At 38.8% G+C, this 18,670-nt stretch overlaps 1 pseudogene; it reads right to left on the bottom strand.

Annotated features, from left to right (window-relative positions):
* Positions 1–445: 445 nt before the first annotated feature.
* LOC108346483 (uncharacterized oxidoreductase At4g09670-like) lies at positions 446–1,487 on the bottom strand (annotated as a pseudogene).
* Positions 1,488–18,670: the final 17,183 nt, after the last annotated feature.

Here is an 18,670-nt window from a genome sequence, read left to right as displayed (position 1 = left end):
AACACTGAAGGTAACGTCGAAGTATACACTTTTGATGTTCATACAACGACAATAACGTCACATATCAACAAGTTCGACGTTAACCTTACGTCCTTCCCTTATACGTGACGTCAAATATTCCTTTAAATATAAATATTTAGGCTTAATACCCTATTTTGTCCCTAGTTTCGCTCGAAAATGTCAAATTAGTCCATCCTTTAAAAAGTGCGTCAATTACGTCCTCACTTAATAAAATTTGCATCAATGAAATCCCCTCCGTTAAATCTGTACAAACGGCGTTAACTATTTTTCTCTCTCTCATACTTTTTCTACTTTTTCTGTGCAACCCAGGTTTTTAGCAAGTTTTTTCTCTCTTATACTATTCTTCTTCTCTCTCTTCTACTAATTATACAATAGAATGGTGAGGCACTTCAGAGCTTCCAAAACTTCTTCCCAAATTTCTAGATTAGTAAGAAGTCAGTTTAGAATGGTACGGGATTGTAAAGTCCCTGAGATGCACAGAGCCATCAGAACCACATATGACAAGGTCCATGGAGATGCGAGAAAGAAAGGAGCAGTGAATGGTTGCTAGTGTTTGGATTGGTTGGTCCCACAACAAAGAAACTGTGATGGACAAGATAACTCTCACACTGTTTCTTTTGACATCAGGAAGAACAGTGACATTGATTTGTAATTGGTAGCCCTTTGCCCACAAGGAAGCACCAATGCAGTACCAGGCCAAGTCACCACGTACACCAAGACCATCCAACTCCAGCTTTACCCTAATATTACTCTCTAGAAATTCAGGTGTTGCTGGCATTGTTGCTGTACTGTGGATCTTCAAAAAATTTGCAGATTATAAACATGTCAGATTTTTTATCAGTAGAGTTTAATTTCCATGAATTCAGAAAGAGTAATGTAATAATCTCTCATTGTGTGACAATTTTTTTGTCATTGTAAAAATGTAAGGTAAAATTGTTAATATTTTGAACTAACAGAATTATACTAATAACTAAATAAATCATATGAATTCGATTGCTCACAAAATGAATTGGTCCAATGCTTTTAGCAAAGCTTGGAACAAAGCACAATTGTTGAATGTGGGCAATTCTAGGGTGATGCAACCACATGCTCCCATCCATGAACTACACGTCGTTAGATTCGACCTCTACCAGGATCTGGTCAAGCTCCGCCATGTCAAGAGCCGCGGGCTTCTCCACCAGCACGTGTTTCTTTCTACCAGCAGCCATAACCACCCACCGCACGTGCAGACTCGTGAGGAGAGGCACGACGAGATCCACGCTTGGATCCTTCAACAACCGATCTTAGCTTCCGTAAAATGCCGGAAACTCGTTCTCGTCGGCGAACTTCTCCACCTTCTCCTTGGAACGGCTCGCTAGGGTGCAGAGAGTGGCGTTGGGGGCAAGGTCAATGGCTTGAGCCACTTTCCGAGCGATTTCGGCGCAACCTAAGATGCCGAAACACACTGGATTGGTGGTATCAATCATGGTATATGCACAGGTGTTTCAATGCAGGTTTAAGTTCGTTATGGAAATTTTGGCGCAGGGATTTGGGTACTTAGTTTATCTCTTGATGATATTGCGTAACCATGGATACGATATCAACGAGGAAGATGCCACAGATCAAGTCTGGCGGATTGTGTGGTGGAGCTTCAACTCATTTACAATTTATTTTAGGTTTAATCCTTTTCGACATCCCTATTTATGTACGAATGTCTCAATTGGGTCCTCGTTTTCTAAAGTGTATCAAAATGGTCCCTAATTTTGAAAATTGATATCAATTGAGTCCTTTCCGTTAAGTTGGCTGGACGGCGTTAAAAAAATTGATGAGTGGATGCTGAGATGACGAACGAACGCTCGTCCACCAGCGAACGAACGCTCGTCGATCAGCGAACGAACACTCGTCCATCAGCGAACGAACGCTCGTCGACCACCGAACGAACGGTCGTCCAGTGTGGAACGAACGGTCGTCCAGCAGTAAGAGGTCGACGAGCGTTCGTTCTCTGGTGGACGAGCGTTCGTTCTCTGGTGGACGAGCGTTCGTTCGCTGGTGGACGAGCGTTCGTTCGTCATCTCAGCATCCACTCATCAATTTTTTTAACGCCGTCCAGCCAACTTAATGGAAAGGACTCAATTGATATCAATTTTCAAAATTAGGGACCATTTTGATACACTTTAAAAAACGAGGACCCAATTGAGACATTCGTACATAAATAGGGATGTCGAAAAGGATTAAACCTTTATTTTAAAATTTTAAACAATAAAAATTTCATTTCGATAATAATTAATTAGAATAGTGTGTGTAAATTAATGAAACAGTAGATAGAGGAAAAAAGAAACGAAAAAAAAATGGAAGATACAGTTATTTGGATGTAACGAAATTGACTTTTTATTAATCCAGAAATTTGGGAAGAAGTTTTCGAAGCTTAATCGAATATACTGACAGCTTAATCGACTTAATAAAAGAGTGTAGGGATCAGAAAATTCAAATGCTGATTTTTATATTGGTTTGGCCAACCTGCCTACATCCAGTGTCCTTCTGATAACAGTTGAAAAACTGTTATTTTTATGCTTAAAATTGATACTAAAAGTAACCTTTAACACTTAGAAACTAGCTTAGAATCATGCTTTTGTTCATATTTTAAGAAGTAAGAGAGTTGGACAGGTTTATGCTTGATTTCAGTGCTTTATGCAGGTTTTTTGGTGAATTTGATGAAAGAAGTGAAGAAGGATAGAGATGGAATCAGAAAAGAACTCAAAAAGTGCAAAAGAAGAGAAGCCGCAAGTACCGCTCAACGCCAGTTTACCGCTGAGCGGCAGTCAAGAACACCCGTTGGCTCCGCTGAGGGCTGAAAGTGCAGCTGAGGGGAGATTTGACCATGCACTGGTACCGCTGAGCGGCAGTTTACCGCTGAGTGGTGGTATTTTGGGCTTAGGCCCACTTTTCTGTAATATTGCGAATAGTATATAAGCTTTAGGACTTTCTAGGGTTTGTATCTTTGGCTGGAGACGAAGCAAACACACACCATTCCACCCCTTGGAGGAAGATCTTGGATGCTAAGGCTACCTACTCATCTTTCTAGGGTTCTATCTTTCATTATTTCATTATTGTTTATCTAGTTTCACTATGAATATGGTGAACTAAACTCTTCTTGTTGTTGGGGAATCAATGTAATCTTGTGAAACTCTCATATATGGAATTTGTGTTTAAACATCTTATTTGAGATACATGCTTTCTTTCATCATTACTTAGGGTTTTTCCTCTTTGCTCAAAGCATGCATTGTTTAACTCATTCGATGTCATGATTATTGATTTTAGTGATATGGACACATATGGTAAAATCTAGATCCAGGGAATTTCTCCCAAAAGTAATATCGCCTAAACATAGGGATATGAGGTTGGTTGCCTTTAAGCTTCTGTGCTTCAGAATTAATTATTAGGGATGCTAGGAATTGTATGAACTCGTAATTAAGGATAGGCTTTCTTTGCAACGTAATTTAGAGATTGACATTAACATTGATGAAAAGAATGATGAATTCCTAAAATATATGAGAGTGGATAAGATGAAATTGATTTCCCCAACAACATACTCATCCATATAATTCATTTCGTGTTTGTTTTACTCTTTTCCATTGATCAAACTCATGCATACATGTTTAATTATTGTCTTTTGCATTTGAAACCACAAGAATTTGTTCACAAGTCCTAAACAATCAACAAATATAACTAACTAGGCCGTGAGAACGATACTTGGTCTTACCGAGTTTATTATTTGATACGATTCGGTCACACTTGCCGAGACTTAAACATGTTTTTGGCGCCGTTTTTCGGTGTTCATAAATTTGTCATCAAGTTTTTGGCGCCGTTGCCGGGGACTCGTGGTTTAACTAGTTCATTTGTGTGATTATTGATTATCTTTGACTTGTTTTTGAATTTTGAATTTAAATTTTGAATTTTTGTTTTCTGTTTTTATTTTTCTGTTTTTATTTTCTGTTTTTATTTTTCGATTATTATTTTATTTTATTTTTCTGTTTTTATTTTATTTTATTTTATTTTATTTTTTGTTTTTTGGTTTTTATTTTATTTTCTGTTTTTATTTTATTTTCTGTTTTTATTTTATTTTATTTTATTTTATTTTTTGTTTTTTGGTTTTTATTTTATTTTCTGTTTTTATTTTATTTTCTGTTTTTATTTTATTTTTATTTATTTTATTTTTCTGTTTTCTGTTTTTATTTTTTTCGTTTTTTGTTTTTTGTTTTTATTTTTTTTCTGTTTTCTGTTCTTAATTTTCTATTTTCTTATCTTTTATTCTTTGTATCTTCTCTATCTTTTTGTGCTAACAATTGTTTTTAGGGTTTTGTGCCTAATGCCTAGAGGATGCAATTCGATAAAAAATTTAATTATATGGGCACTCAATTCTACCAAGGTAATTTCAACCACTAGTGGGAACCTCACTCAAGCATGGATCAAAGTCAATTTTGGCAAGTTATTGAACAATTTAAGAATCAACCACCACAACAATGGCAGCAACAACCCTCTCTATCGGGAAGAAGGACAACTTTGGAGGACACACTTCAACAGTACATACAGATAGCTAATTGTCATCACAAAAGCACTCAAGTTGTCGAACAATTTGATAGGCTGCCACAACAACAATGGCAGCAACAATCCTGTCTATCGGAAAGAAGGCCAACGTTGGAGGACACACTTCAACAGTTTTTGCAAGAGTCCATCTCCACTCGGAAAAACATTGAAGCATCATGTAAAAGGATGGAGATGCACCTTCGTTACATTAGTCAGAGATTGAACGTTAAGGTTAATACTGAAGTTAACCCTAAGGAGGAAGGTCAAGCCATTGTCACTGAAAGTGACAAGATTTTTTATGAGAAAAAAATAGGGAGAGATGAGGAAAAGATAGAGAGAAAAGAAAAAGAAGAGTTGAGTGAGAAAGATAAAGATGAAGAAAAAGAAGTGGTTGAGAGAGAAGAGAGAAAGAAAATTTGTGTGAAAATAAAGAAGTTGAGAAGAAAAAGAGAAGGGAAGAAAAAAATAAGAGAAAAGAAAAAGAGAAAATTTAGGGAGAGGAAAAGTAAGAAAAAGAAGATGAGAGGAAAGAAGAAGGAATCATATGAAAAACCCCATCCTCATCTAAAAAAGAATCATAGGAAGGAAAATAAATTTAAGTGCTTTATGGAAATCTTCAAGAAATTTGAGATTAAAGTTCCTATGATTGAGACATTGCAACAGGTTCCTGGTTTTATTAAATTTCTGAAGAAGTTCAGTAGAAAGAAGAAAAAGAAGATGGAACATGAGCTTTATTGGGTGAAGCTAGTGACGTTAAAAGAGCGCTTGCTGGGAGGCAACCCAGTGATTTAAGAACTTTTAATTTTTGGTTTGGTGATGTAATTTTGAACCTTTGGATATGTTTGTTTTTGTTATAAGTTTGTTACAGGGTTTTCATCTATTGATGGAGGTTAGGCGAAAGAGTATCTACTGAAGGATACTATAGTTGTATACACCTACTGATGGGTGTTGGTAAGAAAGATTTGCATCTACTGAAGGGTGCTAGAGGATTTTGGGTTAGGCTCGTGACGTTAAACAAGCGCTACCTGGGAGGCAACCCAGTTGATTGATTTTATCTGTATTGTTTGTTTTGATTCTACTTTAGTTAGGGTTTGAATGTTTGAGTGATCTGAGACCTTAATTGCAGGGAGCAAGTGAGGGGTATGAGTAGAAGGCACCTAGGTCAAGCTAGGAAGAAGAAAAGCACATCACGAAAGTGCCGCTGAGCGGCAAACTGTCGCTGAGCGGTGGTATCACAGGTTGGGCTTAGGATTACCCCTTAGCGGAACCCGAGTCTGATGAGTCGATATTTTCTTGACTTCACCTAGTTTATTGTACCGGATTTAATTAGGGAATTGTGTTTAATTGTCCAGTATTTCTCCATTTTTGCTAATTGTGTTTAATTTGACCAGAAATTCTTATTTTAATTAATTTGAATTATCTGAGACTAATTATTTGCAATATTAATTGCATGGAAATTGTTGGATATTATTTTGGGACATTTGGAGGATTGTCACATGATTCAAAACTCTCCACAAAAGAAGTGTGCACAAGAAGGAGGGCACTATGGTGATTTTACTCTTTGGGCTTATGAGAAAAGGGTGACATCCAACAAATTGGAGAGGAGAGAATGGGGAGCGTCCAGCGTGATGGGCTTTAGGCAGCTCGATCACGGACTCAATTAAAAGAAAGTTTCACGTCCAGCGAGTTTCGAGGTGCAAACGGAAAAGCTGGAAAGCTTACGGGATTCAATTATTACATCCAGCAGGCCTTCAAATGGAAGCAATTGTTGAATTTACATCCAGTCTTCACACGGACAGTAGCTTGGCACAAGGGCCCACGGACAACTTAATCTCCAGCAACAAGCGGTGCACACAGCAGCTAAGGGGTGCATCCAGCAAAGAAGTGAAGACGTGGTTGATAACAGTTGAAAAACTGTTATTTTCATGCTTAAAATTGATATTAAAATCAACCTTTAGACTTAGAAACTAGCTTGAAATCAATGCTTTTATCTATATTTTCAGAAATAAGAGAGCTGGACAGGTTTATGCTTGATTTGAGTGTTTTTGTGCAGGTTTTGAGGTGAATTTAGTGAAAGAAGTAAAGAAGGAGAGAAGTGGAATCATAAAAGGAAGCAAAGAGTGCAAAAAGAGAAGTCGAATGACCGCTCAGCGGCATTTTACCGCTGAGCGGCACTCAAGAGGTTGCGGGAGTCACGCTGAGGGGCAAAATGGCCGCTGAGGGGAAGAAAAGGACGCGCAACCACCGCTGAGCGGTATTTACCGCTGAGCGGCACTTTTTGGGCTTGGGCTTTTTGTAATCTTTTTTAACTCTAGAATAGTATATAAGGACTTGCACGTCCTAGGGTTAGGGATCTTTGGCAGAAACGAGGCAAACACTCTCTCTTCCACCCCTTTGAAGGAGGATCTTGGATGCTCAGGCTACCTCTTCACCTTTTCAGGGTTTATTCTTTCATTCTTTCATTATTGTTCATCTAGGTTCACCATGAATATGGTGAACTAAACCTTGTATGTTTGTTGGGGAATCAATGTAATCTCTTGAAGCTCTCATATATGGAATTTATGCTTGCATCTTAATCTAAGACTTATGCTTTCTTTCATCATTGGTTAGGGTTTTTCCTCTTTGCTCAATGCGTGCATTGTTTAACTCATTCTATTGCATGATTATTGGTTTTGTCGATACGGACACGTACGGGGAAGTCTAGATCCGGGGAATTTCTCCCAATATTATACTGACAATATTATATTGGTTGTCGTTAAGCTCCTGCACTTATGAACTAATCATTAGGAATGCTAGGAATTGTATGAACTATTTGATTAGGGAGAAGCCATCTAGAATGGTACTTTAGAGAGTGGCATTAACAATGATGATTTGAATGTTGAATTCCTAAAATGTATGAGAGTGGATGAGATGAAATTGACCCCCAACAACATATTCATTCATATAATCCATTGAAAGTGTTTATCTTTAGTCTTTGCCATTGATCAATTCATGCATACATGTTTAGTTTTCGTCTTGCATAATATAATCCAATTATTTCGTTTGTAAGTCTTAGCTAATCAACAAACCACACAACTAAACTAGGCCGTGAGTCCTTTGGGAAGAACGATACTTGGTCTTACCAAGTTTATTACTTGAACGATTCGGTCATACTTGCCGATTGTGAAACAAGTTTGTGACATCATATTTTGGTGCTTACAAATTTGTCCATCAAGTTTTTGGCGCCGTTGCCGGGGACTCGTGGTTTAACTGGTTAATTTGTGTGATTATTGATTATCTTTGACTTTTTGAATTTCTGTTTTTATTTTTTCTGTTTTTATTTTATTTTTCTGTTTTTTTTATTTTATTTTATTTGATTAGGATAGATTAGATTTTATTTTATTTTATTTTATCTTTTTAGATTAGGTTAGATTTTATTTTATTTTATTTTATCTTTTAGATTAGGTTAGATTTTATTTTTAGATTAGGTTTTATTTTATTCTATCTTATTTGTTTCTATCTTCTAAATCTTTTTATCTTCTGAATTTATATCTTCTTCTATATCTTTTTGTGTTAACAAATCTTTTCTAGGGTTTTGTTTTCTTGTGTATGCAGGAAGCAATTCGGACTAGGAGTAAGAAAACAACAGAACCACTTTTTGAAGGGCTAGATGAGAGTAGAAGGAGGAGAAGAATCAGAACGTCCAAAGAACTTTTCCCTTCTCCAGAAACTCTCCTACAATCATCACCACAAGGTTCTGTTCACAGCACAAGAAGTATGGAGAATAACAATGCTAGAAGAACTCTTGCAGATTACACTAATATTGCTGGACCTCAACACTTTAACAGCATAGCTAGACCTAGAGTCAATGCAGCCAACATGGAGGTCAAGCCAGCATTAATTCAACTGGTGAAGAGTAATCAATTTAATGGGTTATCTCACGAAAGCCCATATGAGCACCTTACAACTTTCAATGAGATCTGCAACACGGTCAAGATTAATGGGGTGCCAGACGAAGCTATCAAACTTAGCTTGTTTCCCTTCTCATTGGGGGGCAATGCTAAGCTTTGGTTAAACTCTTTTCCAGAAGAAAGTTTCACAGAGTGGGAAGCAGTGGTCACAAAATTTCTAAACAAGTACTTTCCACAATCTAAGGTGACCAAAGGCAAGCAAGAGATTTCGTCTTTCAAGCAGGGCATGGAGGAGTCACTTGGACATGCATGGGACAGGTATAAAAGCTTGTTACGTAAAACTCCCACGCATGGTTTTCAAGATCAAGAAGTAGTCCTAACTTTCCTTGGAGGGCTTGGTTCACAAACCAAGATGATGCTGGATGCCTCAGCTGGAGGCAATATCAAATGGAAGACTCCAGAGGAAGCAACTGACATTATTGAAAATATGGCTACAAGTGATAATGAGCTGCACAGTAAGAGAGGAGCTCCTATGCAACAAAAAGGAGTTCTTCATTTACAAACACATGATGCCTTGCTAGCTCAGAACAAAATTCTAACTCAACAGCTGGAGACTTTGACGAAAACTTTGGCTCAATTACCTAAAGAGTTGAAATCTGCTGCACAGGTACAAACCCAGTTATGCGAATTATGTGGAGGTGACCATGTCAATGGTCAATGTGCTTTGCCAGTGGAAGCCGTGGAGGATGTTAATTTCATGGCTAATCAATTTCCATACCGTCAAGGGAATTACAATCAAGGGTGGAAACCACATCCAAGCATTGGCCAAGGACAAACTGGGCAAGCTAATCAATATAACAAGCAGCAGCAGCAACCAACCTTGTGGCAACAGTTATCTACGCTTAATGAAAGGCAAACAAGGTTGGAAGAAACTCTTAATCAATTTATACAGAAAACAGAATCTTCTCAAAAGAGCACTGAAGCTGCTATAAAGAATTGGGAGATTCAAATGGGTCAGATTATCAAGCGATTGGAAGAAAGACCAGATAGAAATTTTGGGGCTAATACTGAGGTTAACCCTAGAGAAGAGTGCAAAGTGATAAAGAGTGTTAATGAAGAGATAATTGAGTTAGAAGAAGACGAAACAGAAGAAAGAAGAGAAGTAGAAAGAAAGAATAATTTTCCTTTTCCAATCCATCAAGGGAAACAACTAGACTTCACAGAATTATTCAAAATGGTGGATAATGATGCACCTTGGGAACAGATTCTACAACAGATTACGGTTTACACTAAATCTAATGAAGAAATCTCTACAAAGAAAAGACGTAGAGATGATGAGGCAAAGGAGTGTATAACTGTTAAGCAAGAGTCATTCCCTCCTAAAGCACCAGATCCAGGTAGTTTTTCTATCCCTTGCACTATAGGGAAGAAAAAGGTGAAGAAAGCTCTCCTTGATTTAGGTTCAAGTGTTAACTTGATACCTTATTCTTTACTGGAGCAAATTGGCAATGTTAAAGTGAAACCTGTAAAGGTTAATCTAGTAATGGCCGATGGATCTTCAAAGGAGCCATGTGGGATTGCTGAGGATATTATAGTTTGTGTTGGCAAACTTCAGTTTTTAGCAGACTTTGTGGTGATGAAAATGGAGACCGAGAAGATACCTATCATACTTGGAAGACCGTTTATGAAAACGGCCAGGGCCATCATTGATGTACATGAAGGTATAGTGGTGCTCCAAGACAGAGAGGAGAGAGTGGTGGTGGATGTCTTCAAAGATGAAACACAAGCAAAGGAGGAAGAGGCTAGTTATAAAGCTGCATTTCGAGATGCACCCATGACTAGAAGTCAAGATGAAAATCTTGAGGTTTCAGGTAACCATTGTTTGTTGTTTCAGGTACCCAAGGATGAAGAAGAAATTGAAAGAGGAGAAGAGATTCCTAGGGACTGGAAGAAAAGAGAACCCCAACTTGGCACACCTGTGAGACTCAAGAACAAGTTGTGGGTTGTGAAGGGCTTCAAAGAAAAGGAGATGATAGAGATAGAGTCTCCATATTCTAGAAGAACCAAAACAGTCCAAAGGAAGCAGTTGAGAAATTGGTGGAAAGACTACATCAACTATACAGAAGATGGAACGTGAACTTTATTGGGTCAAGCTAATGACGTTAAAAGAGCGCTTGCTGGGAGGCAACCCAGTGATTGACAAACTTTTAATTTTGATTTGGTTTAATTTGTGAACATTATTTTGTAAATATTTTGTGGAATTTAGCATCTACTGAAGGATGCTAGGTGGTTAAGTATCTACTGAAGGATACTAGGTTTGTAACACCTACTGATGGGTGTTGGTAAGAAATTTCGCACCTACTGATGGGTGCTGGTAAGTTTGAAACACCTACTGATGGGTGTTGATGGATTTTGGGTCAGGCTCGTGACGTTAAACAAGCGCTACCTGGGAGGCAACCCAGTTGATTGTTTGTTTCTGTTTGTTTATTTTTAGTTAGGACTTGCATAAGCATTTTTAACATTGAATTGCAGGGAACCTATGAGGGACATGTAGGAAAGGCACGTAGGTCAAGAAAAGAAGGAGGGGAGCACTTCACGAAAGTGCCGCTGAGCGGCAATTACCGCTGAGCGGTACTATCGCTGGTGGGCTTAAGTTCCCCTTAGCGGGACCCGAGCCCATTAGGGTATTTTTATACCCCAAGCTGTGTTTTAGGGTTTATTTTCTGGCTTCTCTCTGCACAAACACTTCCACACACATTCTCTTAGGTTTTCCACATCTTTTCACTCTTCCCTCTTTAGAAAATCTCTCTTTCACTCACTTTTTCACTAGTGTGCCATCAAAGTTTGGGGTTGGAAGAGAGCATTCTAGTTTGGAAGCATTCTCATATCATCTAGCATCTCCACCCAAGTAAGTAAAATGCATTTGGTTCATTCTAGGTTCTTGAATTTGAATGTGATTGTCAAAGCATGAATATTTAGGGCTTTTGATTTCTATGCATGATTTGATGATATATTTGATGTTTGAACCGATTAAACTGCATGATTATGAACTGGAAATATGAAAATTGCATTTGGGTGGAGTTAGGAAAGCTTCAAAACAAGATTTTCAAAAATCTGCAGAGTCACCGCTGAGCGGCATTTACCGCTGAGCGGCACTCTGCCAGATTTGATTTTTCTGGTTTGTTGCGTGGCGCTGGTGGTGCTGAGGGGAAATTCTGGCCCTCAACGGTGGCCTAGCTTCGAAAGGAGTTGTGTTCTGTGTTTTACTAATGATTAACATCATGTTCTGTGGTTTTGGTTTGTGTTTTGAATGCAGGAATGGCATCCTCTTCAGGAAAGAGATTGAAAACCATGGCAACTAAGAGGAAAGAAAAGGAACCAGAGCAACCCCACTCTAGCAGGTTCCTCTCTAGGAAACATGAGAAGCACTTTAGGGTGGTTCAGGACAGGAGACTTCTAATGGAGAGAAAGGTTGGAATGATACCTAACTTTGCTCCTCAATTTGGAGAGCAAGTGTTAGGGAATGATTGGGGAAAGCTAGCCACTTATCCAGCACCTGCCAACATAGCTGTGGTCAAGGAATTCTACACCAATGCAAAGAAGATTGGTGATCATCCAGCTAAGAATTATTTGGGCTATGTCAGAGGCCATGCTATCAGGTTTGATCCTGATTCTATAAACAACTTCCTGGATACTGTGTGGGCTGGTGAGCAATGTCAGTTTGCTCTTAGCATGGAGGAAGGTGCTGACTTTGAGGATGTTGAGAGAGTAATGTGTATACCTGGAGGACACTTCCAAAGGAATAGATCTGGCGCAGTGGTTAACATTAGGAGGACAGATTTGACTCCTCTTGCAAAGTATTGGATGGCATTTTCTCATGCCAACATTCAGCCATGTTCACATGTGTCAGATATTACTCTCAGCAGGGCACTATTCATCTACTGTGCTATCAGAAACTTGAATGTTAATATTGGGCAGGTAATAGCTGATGAAATCAGTGTATGTGCTAACACCTCGAACAACAAAGCACCACTAGGACATCCTTCTTTGATCACTCACCTTTGCAAGCAAGCTGGGGTGGATACTTCTGTTCCACCATTTGAGAGGCCAAGAAAAGCTATTGATGAGGCTTATTATAGACAGTACTGTGGAGGTGAGGATGCAGCTCAGCCAGTTCCACCACGCCATGCTCGTAGAGAGAGGGCCAGCATAGAGCCGGACATCTGCTGATGCGCATGAAGCAGAACCATTCCAGATGAGGGACATGTACATGTCTCTTATAGGTGCTCAGTTGCAGTCCATTCACAGAGGGCAGGTGGCCACTGCTGAGATGATAGTGGGGATGTATGATAATCCTCCAGCCCACAGGTGGACTATGGATGAATTCCATAATGTCGTAGCTTGGCCAGAAGAACCAGTATATGGAGGAGGAGCTGGAGCAGCTGAAGCTTCAGCAAGAGATATGGAAGAAGATGAAGCTGAGGAGGAAGATGCATTTGATGAAGATGAAGATGAGGAGGAAGAGGAAGATACAGAGGACAGCTCAGACTGATGAGGAGCTGAGATAGCATTTACTGATGAATGCTATCATATGATTATGCTTTTGCGGTTTAAGTTTTCTGAACTTATTTGTTTTCGTTTTTAGATTAGGGTTTGATGTACTCTCTTGAAAACCTGGTTTTGTGTGATGGTTTGCTATTAACTGTGATTGTTTGATAAGTAATGCTTGATGATGCTTATTGATTGATTGATGTTGAGATGATGTGCACATTAAATGCTTATACAGGTGATTCACAAGCTTTGTGAACAAATGCATGATATCATGATTGTGATTGTGAGATTAAGCAGGATGTGTATGTCAAATGTGAATGAGCTTATATGTGAGGTTTTGAGCTCCAGAGTTGTTATTGTTGAATGCTATTACTTTGAAAGCATGAATGATTTTGCCCAGGTTTTCTATGATTGAATCAATTGCTTGTTTTGCATCATATGATCAAGGCCGTGTTGTTGAAACCCTTTTTATTGGCCAAATACATAAAATTAGCCCACTAAAAGAGAACACTTTGTGTTCTATCCTTTGAACCCTTAGCCTTGAACATACACTGAAAACCTTTGATTGAAAATCTTTACCTTGAGTTAAGTAGAAGATCTTGTATGGTATTGTTAAATGTTCAAGTTTGGGGTTGTTGGGAAAACATGAAAAGAAAAGCATTGAGCTAAGAGCTAAAAAGTAAGAATATGCAAAGAAAAAGAAAAGAAAAAGAAGTAAAGCTCAATGCAATTGCAAAGGTAAAAGAAAGTTGGGAATGAATAAGATGATTGTGTTGTTATGATTCTCTTAACTCAAGGATTTTGTGATCCAGAAAAACCAATTTTCTTGTAGCCCAGCCACATTATAAGCCATTAAAAAGTCCTTGTGATGATGCATGCTTGTGAATGTTTTTGATTGTGGTAAAATGAAAGGCAAAGTTGATTCATGTGACATTGTGATAGTGGAGTGAATGAGCGAAACACTTTACCTCTTATACACTTGTGTGTTGAGTGAAACACTTTACCTAGTGAGGAAATATTTCATAAACACATGAACATCCATGCTTAATTGATTAATCATTCATGAAAAATAGCATTTGTTGGAATTAAATGACTTTGTGAATACTAAAGCATGTGCACATTATGATTGAACTCTTGGTCTTAAGTTTGAGTGAAGTTATTACTTATCTTGAGAAAAGGATTTTGAATGAGTGAACCATCATATGAATTGGTTGGAGATGGAGTTACATTTTGTTTGCTTGAGGACAAGCAAAGTTTTAAGTTTGGGGTTGTGATAACAGTTGAAAAACTGTTATTTTCATGCTTAAAATTGATATTAAAATCAACCTTTAGACTTAGAAACTAGCTTGAAATCAATGCTTTTATCTATATTTTCAGAAATAAGAGAGCTGGACAGGTTTATGCTTGATTTGAGTGTTTTTGTGCAGGTTTTGAGGTGAATTTAGTGAAAGAAGTAAAGAAGGAGAGAAGTGGAATCATAAAAGGAAGCAAAGAGTGCAAAAAGAGAAGTCGAAGGCACCGCTCAGCGGCATTTTACCGCTGAGCGGCACTCAAGAGGTTGCGGGAGTCACGCTGAGGGGCAAAATGGCCGCTGAGGGGAAGAAAAGGACGCGCAACCACCGCTGAGCGGTATTTACCGCTGAGCGGCACTTTTTGGGCTTGGGCTTTTTGTAATCTTTTGTAACTCTAGAATAGTATATAAGGACTTGCACGTCCTAGGGTTAGGGATCTTTGGCAGAAACGAGGCAAACACTCTCTCTTCCACCCCTTGGAAGGAGGATCTTGGATGCTCAGGCTACCTCTTCACCTTTTCAGGGTTTATTCTTTCATTCTTTCATTATTGTTCATCTAGGTTCACCATGAATATGGTGAACTAAACCTTGTATGTTTGTTGGGGAATCAATGTAATCTCTTGAAGCTCTCATATATGGAATTTATGCTTGCATCTTAATCTAAGACTTATGCTTTCTTTCATCATTGGTTAGGGTTTTTCCTCTTTGCTCAATGCGTGCATTGTTTAACTCATTCTATTGCATGATTATTGGTTTTGTCGATACGGACACGTACGGGGAAGTCTAGATCCGGGGAATTTCTCCCAATATTATACTGACAATATTATATTGGTTGTCGTTAAGCTCCTGCACTTATGAACTAATCATTAGGAATGCTAGGAATTGTATGAACTATTTGATTAGGGAGAAGCCATCTAGAATGGTACTTTAGAGAGTGGCATTAACAATGATGATTTGAATGTTGAATTCCTAAAATGTATGAGAGTGGATGAGATGAAATTGACCCCCAACAACATATTCATTCATATAATCCATTGAAAGTGTTTATCTTTAGTCTTTGCCATTGATCAATTCATGCATACATGTTTAGTTTTCGTCTTGCATAATATAATCCAATTATTTCGTTTGTAAGTCTTAGCTAATCAACAAACCACACAACTAAACTAGGCCGTGAGTCCTTTGGGAAGAACGATACTTGGTCTTACCAAGTTTATTACTTGAACGATTCGGTCATACTTGCCGATTGTGAAACAAGTTTGTGACATCATATTTTGGTGCTTACAAATTTGTCCATCAGTGGTGCATGGGAAAACAATTCACGCATCCACACAAGCTGGGTCCAACAGGAGCAGATTGGTCACGCGTCCAAGCAGCAATTGAGGGAGAAGCACGCACGAGCTGTACCGCCAACGAGGAAGCTTCTTTCTCTTGAGGAGGGAGCCCACAGATGAGGGGATTTTGAGCGTCCAACACGTGAAATGGGGGCATTGATAATTTTTTTTCTTGAATTGGAGAGGTTCACGCTCACGGGATGAAGACCAAAAGCAGCTGCTACGTCCACATGCTGCCACGTCCACACAGCCCATCAGTACATGTCCACGGTCCAGCAAGGGAGGTGCTTGGACTAAAGAAAGGTGTTACATCCAGCAAATCACGGACATCCAAGAGCACCACGGTCTAGAGGCATGCGTAGTAGGTTAGGGATGATTGGAACACTGTTTTGAAGAGGGGGTGGTCCAGCTGCCACGAGGAGGAATTTTCATTTTGGCAAAAAGGTAGCAGCACGTTCGGAGAATGGAGGGTTACGGTTGAGTTCTTCTCTACGTTTGAATTGAGCTGGAAGGTAGCACGGACAGTGAAGAGCACATTCATTTTCTTTCTTTGGAAGCACACGGAATGTGGAGCAAGATAGAGTAGTGATTTATTTTGGAGAGCACTAGAGATTTTATTCCTGTAGCTCTCGGTTCTTTCTCGGTTCCAGCAGCTCTCAGTTTTTATTCCAGTAGAAAAATGATTGTTTCTTTCTTTAGACAATGTGGACAATGCTTTAATTTTGATTCCATGCGGTGATTTGATTCCAGCAGTGATTTTATGTTACTTTTAATCATGGATGGTCCAGCCGCCACACTCTCGGTTTTTTGTTTTTAGGCCGTGGATCATGAAGATAGCAGCTGCAAGGTGGATAGGAAATGGAGAGTGCACGCGTCCAGCTTAGAGCAGCCGCCACCTAAGAAAATTTGGGATTTATTTTTGGCTTAAAGAAGAGAAAGCGGGGACATTAAATTATTTTCTTGGAGCATGGAGAAGTACAACACGGTTGTAGATTTATCTTTTTAATTAGCGTTGGATTATTGCACTTTAATTAATTCACATGATGGAATTAAAGTCTTGTTTCATGCTGCACGGTGCCTTCATGGCTAAAGCAAAATTGCACTTATGATTTATCACCGTCTGATAGTTTTTTTTTTTTATTCACCAACTTATGTTTTCATTCCAATTTTCCTTACGCATATGCATGTTTAATTAAATGCTCCTAAGTTTTTTTAGTGAATTATTTTTCTTTTTTCTTTATTTAAATTTTAATATTCACTTTAATGTTTTCAATTATGTTCGATTGTGTTTAATTTCCATTTTAATTTAGTTAATTTATTATCGCAAAAACTCTTAAACAACCCTCCACTACGTGTTTGACCTGATTCCCGAACCACATTTGGTCTTTGAGAGACGACCTAGGAGTCACTTCCTAGCACTATACTGCATTCTTTAATGCACATCAAATTTGATGGGCCGCGACAGTCGCATCAAATTTTGGCGCCGTTGTCGGGGACCAACGGTTCGGTCTTAGGTCTTTTGTTGTGTTAGTGTGTGTTGTGTTTTGCCTTGTCTTGTGATGTGATGTTCTGTTTTGTGTGTGCGCGTTGCATGTTAAATTTTGACGTGTTTTGTTTGTTTCGTAATTTTTAGTATTTTCTTTTTCCATGTCTACCTATTTTGATTTTATGAATACTGCTTATTCTGCCTGTGCCTTTGATTATGATTCTCCTTCTGCATCTAACTCTGAGTACAGTCCTCATGTTTATTCTGCTGATTTTTATGCTGAGAACACTATGGCTCATTCCCCAACTTCTGAGAGTGCTCCTTGGGAGCCGGTTCCACTTGATGAGGAGGATGTTCGTTGTGTTTTCAACACTGGACTGATAAATTTGTTGCCTGAGTTTCATGGTTTTGTAGGTGAATGCCCACATAAACATTTGGAGAAGTTCTATCTCATTTGCTCTGTAATGAAACCTCCAGATGTCCCGGATGATCACATTTTCATAAGAGCATTTTCACACTCATTACAAGGAGCAGCGAAGGATTGGTGTTATTGTCTTCCTCCAGGATCCGTCACTAGTTGGGAAGATCTTGAGCATCAGTTTCTAAACGAATTCTTCCCTCTATAGTATGGTTACAACAACGATCCTGGGTGGAATGATCCTAACCTGGGATGGTATGGTACTCCACAACATCAATATCAAGAACCACCACTCCAGAATACTTGTATGCCACCACCAATCCAGGAGCTACAACAGCTGCAGTCTTATGAGCCTGCCGAAATAGCTCCTCAGCCTTCTACTTCTGAGCTTACATTGAAGGAGTTATTGGAGCAGATGACCATGCAAAATCTTCAGTTCAAGCAAGCGAACATGGAGTTTCAGTAGGAAACACAAGCTGACATTCAGAGTTTGACTGATCAGATAGGGTAGATGGCCACTCAACTCATTGAGGAATAGTCTCAAGATTCAGAGTTACCATTTCAGACTGTTCAGATTCTAGATGATGTTAGTGTCATTGACTTAGGAGATGGGAACCAGAGTCTTGTGCTCATTGTGCCACCTACTTTCCCACCTTCAGATGTCCCTACTCTTGCGATTGAGGAGATAGATCCTGATGAAGATTTTGAGGACCAGGCAGGTATAAGCAGTAATTTTGAGTCAGGTAGACCATTTTCATCTTCCACCACTTTTCCAATCTTTAGGGAAGTGGAGGTAAACATACCTCAAATTGATTATTCTGTTGATGATTGTGCTATTCATGATTATGCTGTTGATAGGTATGTTGATGATTATATTGTTGATGAGTCTGTTTTTAATTCTCCTTCTATGCATGATGAGAACCACTTTTTGCTATCACATCCAAATGTTTATTCTCCATGCACTGAACATGAATATGAGTCTGTTGTTGATATTGCTTTTGAATTTGAAATTGATTCATGTTTTGAGAGTTTATCTGTTGTTCAGCCTGTTACACTGGGATTGGGTGTTATACCCCTGTGTGTCATTTCTTTGGAGCCACATTGCACTAACCATGTTA

Source organism: Vigna angularis, chromosome 4 (assembly GCF_016808095.1).
Source record: "Vigna angularis cultivar LongXiaoDou No.4 chromosome 4, ASM1680809v1, whole genome shotgun sequence".
NCBI classification, from domain to species: Eukaryota; Viridiplantae; Streptophyta; class Magnoliopsida; order Fabales; family Fabaceae; genus Vigna; species Vigna angularis.
The sequence above is the reverse complement of the archived record's forward strand: the minus strand, read 5'-3'. Positions and strand labels throughout refer to the sequence as shown.